Here is a 13,385-nt window from a genome sequence, read left to right as displayed (position 1 = left end):
AAACCAGAGCATCCTTGAAACCAGGTAGGGATCTACAGCAAGAATTTAAATGGCATGAGAATAGAAATCTATGCAGAACGACTTAGTGAAGACAAGAAGCATAGAAATAAACATGCTAGTTATTAATAAATTATTAACTTGACCTCCCAGTCATTTGAAAATAGAGCAGCCTTCAGGACAAATACAATGGATCCTTATTTTTAAGGATAACTTTATGAACAATAATCCCATGTATAGTTATGCAGGATGAGATAAGGTAGGGTAGTCAAATCTAATCTAGTGTATAGTTGGATAGGTACACTGCGTGTTCTTGCCACTTCCCTTTGAAACATTAGAGAATGGCTTTGGCTGGAGACGGGACTAGACAGACTAATGGATTTACCTGCTCTGGAAAATCCTTTGGATATTTTCCTAGAATTCAGGAGGAAGGGGCCATGGCATGCTACTTGCCTTTCAAGTGCAGAGCTCTGAACTGGCATGTGGTATTGTTGATGGGCCAGTCATGCTCCTCTGTTATTTTTCACAAACCACTACAGAGCTGACCATACTTGGTGACCTTTGCTTGGAATTGTTTGGACGTTGCAAGTCAGGACTGAGGTGCATTGAACAAAGCCTGTTGGGGAGATGTGGATAGCATTTGACCCTACAATGCTTGACTTTAGCCAACCTTTTTTTTCCCGGAACTAAAGAAAATATATTTTTGTAAACTCTTGAACTGAGATGATTGAGAGCTTGGGGAACACAGATGGGCACCTCTTAGATGAATATGTTTTTTTTTGTAATGGGTTACCACGTTACGGAAGAATCTCATATTTCTTGTGATTGTATGGGATGAAATAAATCATATTAGACACACCCAAGGCCCATTCCATTAGATTGGGGGAAAGAAAAAGTTGAAAGGTAATATATTTTAAATTGTTAAAGAAAATGTGTGTTATTCCTCTGGCTTTGGGCATGTCATGAGTGTCCCTGCTTTATTACCTGTGTTGTTAATTACTTTAAAAACTTTTTGTTGTAAGAGTACAAAAGCAAATAAAAAAGGAACTCTCAAACTTGGACTTTGTTATAAGGCTATCTTTGTGGTTCAATTTTGTGTGTGTGATGCTATGCTTATGTTAGGGGCTTAGATGAAATTTACTTTGCTTCTCTTTTAAATGTGCTAAAAATTCTGTAAAAATAAGTAAATATATACTGCTAAGCTAAAAAAAAGCACAGGTGGTTCACTTTGCGAGTATTGTGATATAAGAAAAGACCATTAAAAGCCTTTGAACCAGTAAATTTCTACGTTTTACTCTCCTGCCTAAAGCACAATCACAGACCAAATAATTGAGAAATTTTAAAGGCTATTGAACACTGGAAATGTGAAATCAGCACCAAGTTATTTAGCACAGATGCTAGAATGAAATGCAGGGGAAATTCACTGTATTCAAGGACCCTCAAGCTCACGCTTAAAATGGTGGCGTGTGGCGTGGTAGTCTAGTGTTTCATACGATGGCTTGTATTATAAAATATTAAAATACTTGTTTAAGTCTGTTTCCTCCCCACACACACTTAAAAAAACTGTCTTGGTATTTTATGTGATCTCCAAGCCCCACTATCAACATGTGCAACTGATTTCACCCAGTTACACCAAGTTTCATTAAGTCAGCATTTCAACAGCTTTTTAGTAGCATTAAACATTGTGCTCCGATTACAAAGGGCCCTATGCGTATGGTGCTGAGCAGCCTTACCTTTACTGTGTCATAAGGGCACTCAGTAATGCTCAGCACTGGGCCTTAAATTTAGCTGGGCTACAACCCAAAAATAGGGCCCACATCTAAAGTCTTTGATGCTCTAAACTGAAGCAAGCCTCTCTTACATGTACAGAAGCTTATCTGAATCATAGATGAACTAAGGTTCTGATCCAGCCAGGCACATAAGCACAAGTGTGACTTTAAAACCATGATCAGTCGCACTGATAGCTTCATGAGCAACTCATGTGCATAAAGATACACTTATGTTTAGTTCTTTGATGAATTGGGGATCTGGAGACATGGGAAATATCTGTGTGGTTATGATGGGTAAGTTGTTATGGGGTTAGATAAAAAAGGGGAATCAAGCAAGAACAGCAACAATGGCCTATTGACCCTCATAACGAAGTGTGCAGATGACACAAACACTGGGGGAGTTGTAAATAATGAAGAGGACAAATCACTGCTACAGAGTGATCTGGATTTCTTGGTTAACTGGGAGCAAGCAAACAATATGAATTTTAATATGGCTAAATGAAAATATATACGTATAGGAACAAAGAATGTAGATTATACTTACAGGGTGGGGGACTCTATCCTGGGAAGCAGTGACTTTGAAAAAGATTTGGGTGGGGATCATGGTGGATAATCAGCTGAACATGCGTTCCCAGCGTGATTGTGGGGCCAAAAGACCTAAAGCGCTCCTTGGATACATAAACAGGGAAATATTGAGTAGGAATAGAAAGGTTATTTTTACCTCTGTATTTTGCACTGGTGCACCCACTGCTAGAATACTGTGTGAGTTCTGGTGCCCACAATTCAAGAAGGATGTTGCTAAATTTGGGAGGGCTCAGACAAGATTAAAGGATTGGAAACCATGCGTTGTTATGATAGACTCAACGAGCCCAATCTAGTTAGTTTAACAAAGAGAAGGTTAAGGGTGGCTTGATTAAGTTTATAAGCATCTACACATGGGAAATAAATATTTAATAATGAGCTCTTCAATCTAGCAGAGAAAGACATAATCCAATGGCTAGCTAGATTGAGGCATAACTAGAAATATGGCATAACCTTTTGACAGTGACGGTGATTAATCATTGGCACAATTTATGAAGGGTTGTGGTGGATTCTCCATCAATGCCAATGGGATGTTTTGCTAAAAGACATGCTGTCCAAGTTATTTTGGGAGGAGTTCTATAGCCTATGTTATATAGGAGAGCAGACTAGGGCCTGGTCCACACTAACCCCCCACTTCGAACTAAGATACGCAACTTCAGCTACGTTAATAACATAGCTGAAGTCGAAGTACCTTAGTTCGAACTTACCGCGGGTCCAGACGCGGCAGGCAGGCTCCCCCGTCGACTCCGCGTACTCCTCTCACGGAGCAGGAGTACCGGCGTCGACGGCGAGCACTTCCGGGATCGATCCGGGATCGATTTATCGCATCTAGACAAGACACGATAAATCGATCCCAGAAGATCGATTGCTTACCGCCGGACCCGGAGGTAAGTATAGACGTACCCTAGATGATCACAGTGGCCCCTTCTGGTCTTGGAATCTATGGAGCATCCCAACAAACCCAGAAGCCCAGTTAATAGCTGGTGAAGAAGCAACTCCTCAGCCCTCATTACATAGCTGTTCTGCCAAGGTTGATACCCTGGAAATCAAAAGATACTGATCAGTAAAAAGATCTGCCCTGCAGGAGTGGGAGGTCAGCTGTGGCAGGTGAATGGACAGTTAGGGTCTGTAGCAAGCAGGCTGTAACTTGGTACCAAAGAGAAGAAGAGGCTTCAAAGGTAAATTCTATCTTCTTAGGGACTTGAGGGGAATGCCAAGTATAGGTAAGGCAGTTTGTGTATAGGTCTTTTGCTATTTTAGCTCCATTTTTTTCCAGAGTGCTGTGTACTCGGTAAATAAATCATACTTTGGTTTGGAGAAGCTGCTTCAGTGTCATTGCATACTGTTACTGTCCACAGGCTCCTGAAAGAAAATTTTTGCAGGTGCAAATATCAGAATTGGCAACCAGGGGGTGTAACTTGGAGCCTCAATCAGAGAGTGGTTGGATCATGGAGTCCCACCCACACAGAAAAGTGGAGACATGGGCCTGTCACTTGAAAAGGGTGTACTAGGAGGACTGACTGAGGGTCCTACAGAAAGAGCAGTTTACCCAGTGACCGTGACATCAGCCTATCTAAGAATTTTGATGAATTTCCTCCTAGGACTTCCCTTTGTCAGCAGGTGGTGGATAGCCAGAAACTGCACTTTCTGGGGAAGCATCGGCCATGAGTCCATCAACGGGCGTGTGCAGAACCTCTCAGCATCAATAGGTGGGAGTGCTAGGATTCCTGCTGCCCTACTGAAAACTCTCGGATTTCTCTGGTACTGTTGTGTCAAACTGTTTGTGCATTCTGGCGAAGCCACGATCATGGACATTCCCAGAAAGAGGAGCACAACTAATATGAAATCCTGCCAGTAAAACAGGTGAGAATGCGGGGTAGAATTACCTGAACTAGTGCTGAAACTCAAGGAAGCTATTGATTTGGTTCAGTTTGAGGGAAGGTTCTGGCTGGGAAATCTCTGGCATTTCACCAAATTCACATTGGTGTCACTGAGTGCAGAATTTGATCCCATCATATGGGATCTTGTGAAATATTAGAATCTTGTAATTCAACGTTGTATACATTCAATGCAAGTCTTCTCCTTAATGGTCAAGTTCTGCTCCGAGCTGCAACTCCAGAGTAATGCCATTGTCTTCATCTATTTATTTTGAAGTCAATGGAATTACTTTGGATTTACACCAGCATCATTGAGAGCTCTGAAGTCTATTTCTGCTTTTACAATCCTTTCTACTTTGAATTTCATGAGGTCAGATGTGAAGATGAATTTGTTGTTTAAGCTTCTTTCTCCTGAGGGCAAAAAGCTTTATCATTTTTTTCTACTGATCTTGTTTTGTCTAAAGACAAATCGATGGATCACGTTATGAATGGTATGTCATGAATAAGTGATTTAGTCCTGGGCAGTTCAAATATGATATTGCTTAGGTTTTTGACTATTACTGCATATAAAGATGTATTCAAAGTACAGTATCAATGGCTAAGGGAAAGAATTGTGAAGAAAGGAGATTGGGGATGGTCTCAACGTGTCCCATACAGCTCCCCACTATCCTCCTCACTCTCTGGCTTGCTCTCAAGATCTTCCTTTCTCATCTCTATCAGCAGGCCTTCTGGATGTTCACCTTGCCAGTTCATCCGTGACCCCCCCAAATGCTCATGCCTCTTGCTGATTTCTTTCACTGGCTCCCTAATGAGCTACACATCAGGTTCAAGATTCTGACTGAATGGGGTTTTTATAAAACTCATCATGCAGTTACCAAGAAACATGGGCATCAGCTATCCATTTAAAAATAAATAAATGCCACTTAAAATGGGTTAATCTTGAGCATTTCTGTAGATGTTAGAAAAAGATGTTAAGTGGAATGGTTATTGCAAAAGGCAGCTCATTTCAACACGAAAAAAAGCAGTGTGGCTGGTAGCAGTTGAAGGCATATTTCTTTATTGCATCTACATACTGATGCCCCTAAGAGACCAAAACATTCCCAAGGAAACCAAGTTCAGCAAATAGTTCATACTATATAGTGTGAGCAGAACCAAACAACTCACTCAGCTTACAGAGCAACACTGACTGTGCCAGCTGATAATCTGGTCCATAGATCTTTTGCGAAACAATTATGTGGGAATCTGTATTTTTGAATATCTACAGTAGCAGGTGTGCGGCCAGTTTGATGAAACATATGCTACTACCAGTTATTATAAATCTGCTTCTGTCACCCCTCCTGACAAAGCATCAGTAAAGTATGCCATGGAATATCAAGCTAAATGCTTCATGTATTAATTACGATGTTACATTTAGTATTTCTCTGTTGGCACGTCATGCTTTATAAAAATCTGCCTTTTTATTTCAATTGTGGCTCCCCTTGCTGTTTTAGAATAGCACGTGGTAATGAAGTTATCGTTTACTTATAGAATAATAAATTACCTTGTATGGATAGAAGGCAATTACTCACTCATGGTGCTCCGCTTATGTCAGGCTAGGAGGGTGTGACTTGAGCACTTTATAAATGGCAAAGTCCAGTTCTGTATTCATTGCAGGGGCATCCCACTGGAATTTGCTATATGAACTTTATGAGAGCAGGCATGTTAATTTTTCCATACTTACGGCATGTTAATATCTCCATCTCTTGTGTCCTTATAGTTCTGGATCTTCGTTGTAGGTTAATATCATGTCCTTTCTCTTTGGAAAATGCAGTGACACACCACATAGTGGAAATTTACTCTGCATTTTGCCACCTTTCATATAGAGTCCTGCACAGATAAACATCTGCTTGTCACCTGGTCAAGGCACCAATCCAAGTGTGCAACCTTCAGGGATTCTGATTTTGAGCTCTATTAGTATTCAGAGGGAAAAAGAGCAAAAGGATGCTTAAAATGTCTTGTATTTTATGGAGTTAACAGGGTATTAGTTGCAGTGGTGGATGGATAGACTGTTTTCTTCTTCCTCTTCTATGGTTGCTGCATTCCAGTTTTGGCTATCAGAAGTCCCCTTTTTTATGGGTAGTAGGTATTTCTCAAAAATGTAGGACTTGATTCTGCTCTCCTACTGCTCTTACCCCAGTGTAACTCCATCAACTGTGTGGTGTTACACCTCACCTAAACGAATTGAACTGGGAATGGGATCAGGTCCCTCACTGCTAATGTCTCTATATTCCCCAAGCAGCTCTTCACACTTGGACTGCCCCATCAATATAGAAGGCTCGAGTCACTTTCTCTCTTCCAGCCCTTCCATACAACCCTCCCGTTCACTTCAGTGTAGACCCCGTTCCCCGCCAACCCCTTAAACTTTCCTCCCAAATTACATCACCACGGTTACATTTCAACTCTTCTTCATGATAGTTCATCTCTGTGCAGCATTTTCCCCTTTCTACCCATACAAGAGTAATTAACAACACTTCTGTGCAGCATTTTCTCTCTCATTTTCCTCTCCAAACAGCGTTCAGTGATACTGAAGGACACTATATGAACTGAGATTGTATTGTATAGTGGAACAAATAGCAGATACTTAAGGACTGACAGGTAACATTCTCTTTAAGAGAGAGGGTCAATTTCCAGTACAATAGTTGCTATCCAACTGATTATTAAAGGGAAATAAATAACAGGTTGGCTTTTAGTTTTTAAGTGTATTCCTTATTGGGCTGGCAAAGTAACCCTAGACATAGTGGATCAAATTAATCCCGGGCACAATGCTGTTTATCTGAATTACACCAGGGATGAATCTGGCCCATTGGCTCCAAACCCTCCTGGATAGCTCCTGAAATCATATGGTGAAGCTATATCAGAAAAGAGCTTTAATGTGTTTGAGGCTGAGCTACAAAAGGGTCAGATCCCCAGCTGGGGTAAGTTGAGAGTGTAGCCCAGAGTTTTTGGACCTGAGAGGTGAAGACTTCAAGTATAAAGAGACACAAGTAAGGTGAAAAAAAAGAGTTGAAGAACAGTGTGATGGGGCATCCCCCCGCCATCTGAATCAGGAGAAGGTTAACGAGCTCTTCTGGGCTCAATCCTTACCAGACACACCTGCAGAACCTGCTCCAGCTGGAGGAAGCAAGCTTAAAAAGGAGAGCTGGTCCCAGGACAGGATGGCAACCAGCAGAAGGAAAGCTGCTGCCCCTTGGAAGGAGCTGACTAGTTACAGAGTAGTGGAGAGGGAAACAGTTGACAAGCCTCCGCTGCCCACAAAGACTTACTAAAACCCAGAAAGACCTTTGAAAGGGTCGGGGGGGGGGGCAGGTTCTGAAACTGAGTTAGACCCCCACATGCTGCCTATCACAGACAGCACCATGAAAGAAATCTTTGCTTTAGTGTCTTTGTATGTCTGCTTCAAGAAAACTTGTAAGGGTTTATAAACTCTGACACTATTTAAAGATATATCTTGGCGAGCACCTTGGACTTCCCATTCTATTTCTTTCCCATTACTGGGAAGGTGATGAGCCAATTGTTGCCCTTAAGTACCACAGAATTGATTCAGCTCCCAGGACTACTCATAGCTACTTTTATATTCACTCCCGATAGGATACTGAGGCTAACTCGACAAAGCAGTTGAATTCTTTTTTCAAGGGCAGAGGATTAGATGGTATTTCTAGAGGTCCCACAAGCTACTATTTTACACAGTTTTTTTTTTTTTAAATCTATATCTCCAGCTAAAAGAGATCAATGCAGAAGTGAGTTGCCATTGCTAGTTTAAATTGGATAACTGAGTTTATGGGCCAGCTGGTATCAACGTACATAGTTCCACTGAGGAATTTGAGGTAGGGTCTTTATTATATGCTTTTATGGTACTTAGCACAACGTGGCCCTAACCCATGATTGGCATACCTAAGCACCGCTGCAAAATAAATATAATAATTGAACCAATGGAGCTATATCTACCCACTGAGTATATGGCCCTGTATTACTTGGACTTGCCAGAGTGGAAGATTTACCCAAGATATTTTTTTTTCTTATATTCATAATCATTCACCATTTATACAAGCTACCAGGCCCTTTACATTTAAAAATGCATATATATGCTGGAAAGTACCGTGAGAGCTTTATTAGACCTCATACTCCGAAAAAAGCTAGTTCCAATGGAAGAAGACATCAGTTTCATAATGTGGATGCCAAAGTGAAACAGCACTTTAAATTGATAACTAAAAAATTTCACATACTCAGCTTGAATTGGTTACCTAAAACCAGCTAAAGATTTAGGACAGCGATAAAAAGCTGAATGTGTTTAAAAGTTTATGTTACCAATAGAGCTGAGTGAAATTTTTTTGCCAAAAATTGCAGATTTGTGTCAACTGAAACTTTTCATAAATTTATGTTTGCCAAATTACTTCAGTCGAGGAATAAAAAAAATTTAAAAACATGCAAACATGGTTCAACATTTTCTAAACCAAGCATTTCACCTTTTCAATTCAAAATAACTTCTTTCCTCTGAATATCAATTCTATTTTTTCTTTTAAAAAAAGAGGTAAAACCCTTCAAAAATGGAACAAAACATTTCATGTAATCTGAAACCATTTTTTTTCAACATTCATGGTTTGCTGAAAATTTTGAAAAAAATTGTTTCAGATAGACCCAAAACACCTTTTTTTTTCTTTCAATTTTTTGGTTTGATCACTAAACTAAAAAATCAGATATTCACACAGCTCCAGTTACCAACTGCACACAGAGATGACTGCAGGATCAGGACTTCAGATATTTGTATCAACTCCTTGATGTGCAACTGACTTTTGTGTTCACGACACAATACTATTTAAAGATAACTTTTCACAGGAAATGTGTCATTGGTTCAAGCTTAAACTTGTGGCCAAAAACAAATGCTTATGCATCATATAATTTGAGCCGCTACCTTGAGAGAAAAGTTTGATAATTAGGAGCAAAAGGGCTATTTTGGATATTGTCTCCATTTTATTTGCTGAGTTCCATTGCTCTACTTGGGTAGGGAATATTTTTAAGTAGAGTCTATCAGAGGTTCAGTGCCAAAGGTAACCTTGTATTATTCACCAGAGTGTTCCCAGATGGCTTTTTAAGGACATAAGAGAAACTGAAGAGGCAATGAAATGTTAATTTATCCTGTCTAGAAGTAGACTAATGCAACCATTCCTTGGTCAACATAAGCCGGATGAGAATTTTAGGAATTCTGGTTAATTATTGTAATTTAGGGATCTATCTTTTCATTACTTACCCTCATCAGTTAGATTTACATCTTAAAAGAGAAAGGAAAACCCTTTAAAATATTGGATTTGAGGATTCTGAGGGAATGACCAGAACAGGTAATGATCAAGTGATGCATCCCCTGTTGCCCTTTCCCAGCTTCTGGAAAACAGAGGATAAGGACATTTCAGAGCATGGTTTTGCATCACTGCCCATCCTGACTAATAGCCATTGATGGACCTGTCTTCCATGGACTGATTTAGTTCTTTTTTTGAACCCTGTTATAGCCTTGGCCGTCATCCTTGGCAGAGCTCTTCTTTGTACCAAACCAGTGAGTTATTTCTCTCCACATTCGGCCCATCATTCAAAAATAACCACATATAATTGTTGTTATTATTTTTAATCTGGAGAAAAGGAAAGCAGTTTGGGAATAAAACAACATAGTATGGAAAAAACAAATTTGGAAATACACATTCATTTTACAACGAGAACAATTCATTACACCTCTCGAGTGCTTCGTGAGTGTGGGAAAACTCCACAGCTTCATCCAAACATTCCATAAATCTTAGAGGCAGAATAGGCAACTCCTATTTTCCTGAGAGAGTAAGCACTTCTTTGTAATTTTAGGACATTTGTAATACAGGCAAACCCAAATTAGTGGGATTTCAGATGCTCTGAAATTTAGATACCATGGTCAAGATTTTCAAACGGAATGTGTGACTACTTGAGTCATGCTGAAAAGAGTTTTCAGAGTAGATGTTCAGCATTTTCTGTAAATTAGGCTCCCTCTAAGTGTTTCAAATCGGGCACCCAAAATCATTAGCTATTTTGGAAATCTTGGCCACCCTGAGTATGAAATCCACATAGAAGACAATTTTATCTGAAATTCCAATTATCAGATGTGTTGGATCTCTGCCCATCAATTCCTGGAACATTTGGATAATTGGGATGTACCTGTCTGTAAATTGTAATTAACATTTTAAAATGGTTTTGAATGTCTATTAATGTCCCGAGTGACATTATCCATTGCATCCCAGGTTTTTTTTTTATATTCTCCCAGGTTCTACCATATTTTAGGGCCCTGGGATCCAAGTTACTGAACCAGCAGTTTGAGAGGCATATGGTACAATTCATTGACAAAGCCAATAAAAAAATCAAAGCAAATGAAAAGAATTCCATATAATTCAGTGCAATGTATCTTAGATTCATATCTTCATATTCCAGTTTAATCTCTAAAAAAATATAATTCAGGAAAAATAAAGACTAATTCACAATTACAACCACTTTCACGTCATGTCTGTTACTGCATTGCATTTCAGTGCCTTTCTTTATCAACACTGATATATGATGTAAAAATTATAGCAATGGTATACAACAGGTAATATGTGCTTCTTAGTCCAAGTATGTAGAATCTACTTACATTAATAGTCAATTTTATCTTTTTTATTATACTATGTTATAAAAGTACAAATTCATACAATAGAAACTATTTTCCAGAAAGAAGCTGTTATACCTCCACTGTGTGCCCTTTAATGTATTCTAAAAATCAACCTTTCATTGCACATTATCACACAGTATGAGATTTATTGGTTCCCTGGAATCACTATATCAAGTCTATATTACTGCATGGTCAAAATCCTGGTTACTTAATCTTCTTCTGAATTGACTAGCTATCATTTACTATAGGTGAGCATATTTTGTATGTTAACTCTATTTTACTATTTGAAAAGTTAGAAGGAGACAGAATGAGAGAGGCATACATTCACTGTGTTTCTCATATTCTGAGTCAAAGTTGTTCATTGATGATGCAATTTAATAGATGCTTTTTATAGCATTTTATAAAATGTGGAAATATTTGCATATTGCATCGGATCACATAAATCCCATAAGAAGTTATGGGACACAGTCTCAGTATGAACCAGTGTTTTGAACATTAGCACTAATGACAGCACTAGGATTAATCCCCACGAGACACGGCAGTGGTACGAGGGCTCAGAGGTATAGAATGCATAGGTATGAGTACAATATTAAAATCCTTTACTGAAGCAAAACAACAGAATTTTCCATAAGAAAATATCTGCTCATACTTCTTCACTTCATTCTTGTTCTCCCTCGTTGTGCACAAATGGTTAAAATATTTGAGTGTAAAGTGTTCCCTGAATTCTTTCTGCTTTCATTGGATGAGGAATTACATTCATTTTCCATTTCTCTTAGCATACCAAATCATAATATACATGATAAGAGTTTGTTGCCCACGAACTTCCATAGACTGCAGATGGAAAACAAAGAGCTTTTGTCTTTATCTCATCTGATTTAAATGTGAAATATTAAGCATCTCCTTAATTCCCCTCTAGTGAAGTCATAGAATGTAAAAAAATGTAGATGCTGAGGCCGGGAAATGAGGGCAGATAGGGGGAAAAAAGATCCAGGTGAATGTATGAAAAGCCACAAATAGTGCACAATACCAGATTGCCACAAGGCAGAACATTCTAGTAAGTACTGGAAACCATTAGTGCCTTAATTTTCCGGGTGGGGCTGCAAAGCAGCCACAAAACTGCTCTTTCCTATATCAGCTGATCAGGGCTACCAGGTTATGCTAACTGGGAATCACAGGAGCACATTGGGAGCTCTGAACCATCCCGCCAATGTGACATGGATACAAGGGGCCTGGAGAAGAGGGAAGTCACAGGAGTTCTCTATGCAATCTCTAAACCCCTATGCACACTGGCAGAATTCCCAGCTGGACAATTAAACCAACTTTCTAAATACTGTAGCTGAGAATTTGGCCCAATGTCTGTCAACGTGCCAGTCATGCCTGATTTCCTGTCAAATAATACTGCTTTGTGAAGTGTAGCACTGTATAAGCTTTTCATATGGCATTAGTTGAATTAGATGGATAAAAATTCTAACTAAGAATGCATCACAAACTGAAAATGTAGTACAAACATAAATTGTAGGCAGAAATAAACATAGGAAAGAAAACATCTCCACAATCCCTGGCAGAGGAACCTTATGATTGTCTCTAGTCTCCAGAGCTATCTTTTTTATTTTTTTAATCAATGCTAGGGGGACAACAACAACAAAAATCTTACAATCAACAGTCAGGGAGCTTTTTGCACCAGTAAATAGATTATGTTCCCAGTGCTAATATTTTGAAAGTTGCAATGAGGAGGTGCTCTTAAAGAATCCAGAATAAAAGCTGAACCAACTGCTCAACTAGCAGTCCTTCCCACAGCTCACTCCAAATGTAGCAGATTGACTAGGTCTTTGGAATCTGATTACACCATCATATTCAGCTCTCTCAGGTTAGTGCCTCAGAACATCATCTTGGATACCTATAGTGACTCCATAATAAAGACACAGTAAAAGCCACCTAAGTGCGTTACATTAAATACACTAGTGAATCTGTAAAGAACCTCCTTCCCAAGAGACTGTTTCAAAACAATACCACTTTAACTCTGAGGGCTTGTCTTCATTACGGGGGTAAGTCAACCTAAGTTATGCTACTCCAGCTACGTAAATAACATAGCCGGAGTCGACGTAGTTTAGGTCGACTTACGCCAGTGTCTTCACTGTGCTGCGTTGATGGGAGATGCTCTCCTGTCAACTTCCCTTGCTCTTCTTGGAAAGGTGGAGTACCGGGGTTGACCTCAGAGTGCTCTGCCATCGATATAGTGGGGCTTCACTAGACCCACTAAATCAATCCCTGCTGCATCAATTGCAGCAGCATCGATCCGTAGTGAAGATCAGCCCTGAGTTTTGCCTATCAAACAATGCACGATAATGACAGATAAAGAGGCCTTAACACCATTCTAAAACAAGATAAGCTTCCCAACCACTGTGTAACATCATTTAAAAATATTAAAGGCAGCAAACACTTAAAAAAACAACAACAAAGAACAGGCGC

This window comes from Emys orbicularis, chromosome 9 (genome assembly GCF_028017835.1).
Source record: "Emys orbicularis isolate rEmyOrb1 chromosome 9, rEmyOrb1.hap1, whole genome shotgun sequence".
Lineage (NCBI taxonomy): Eukaryota > Metazoa > Chordata > Testudines > Emydidae > Emys > Emys orbicularis.
The sequence above is the reverse complement of the archived record's forward strand: the minus strand, read 5'-3'. Positions refer to the sequence as shown.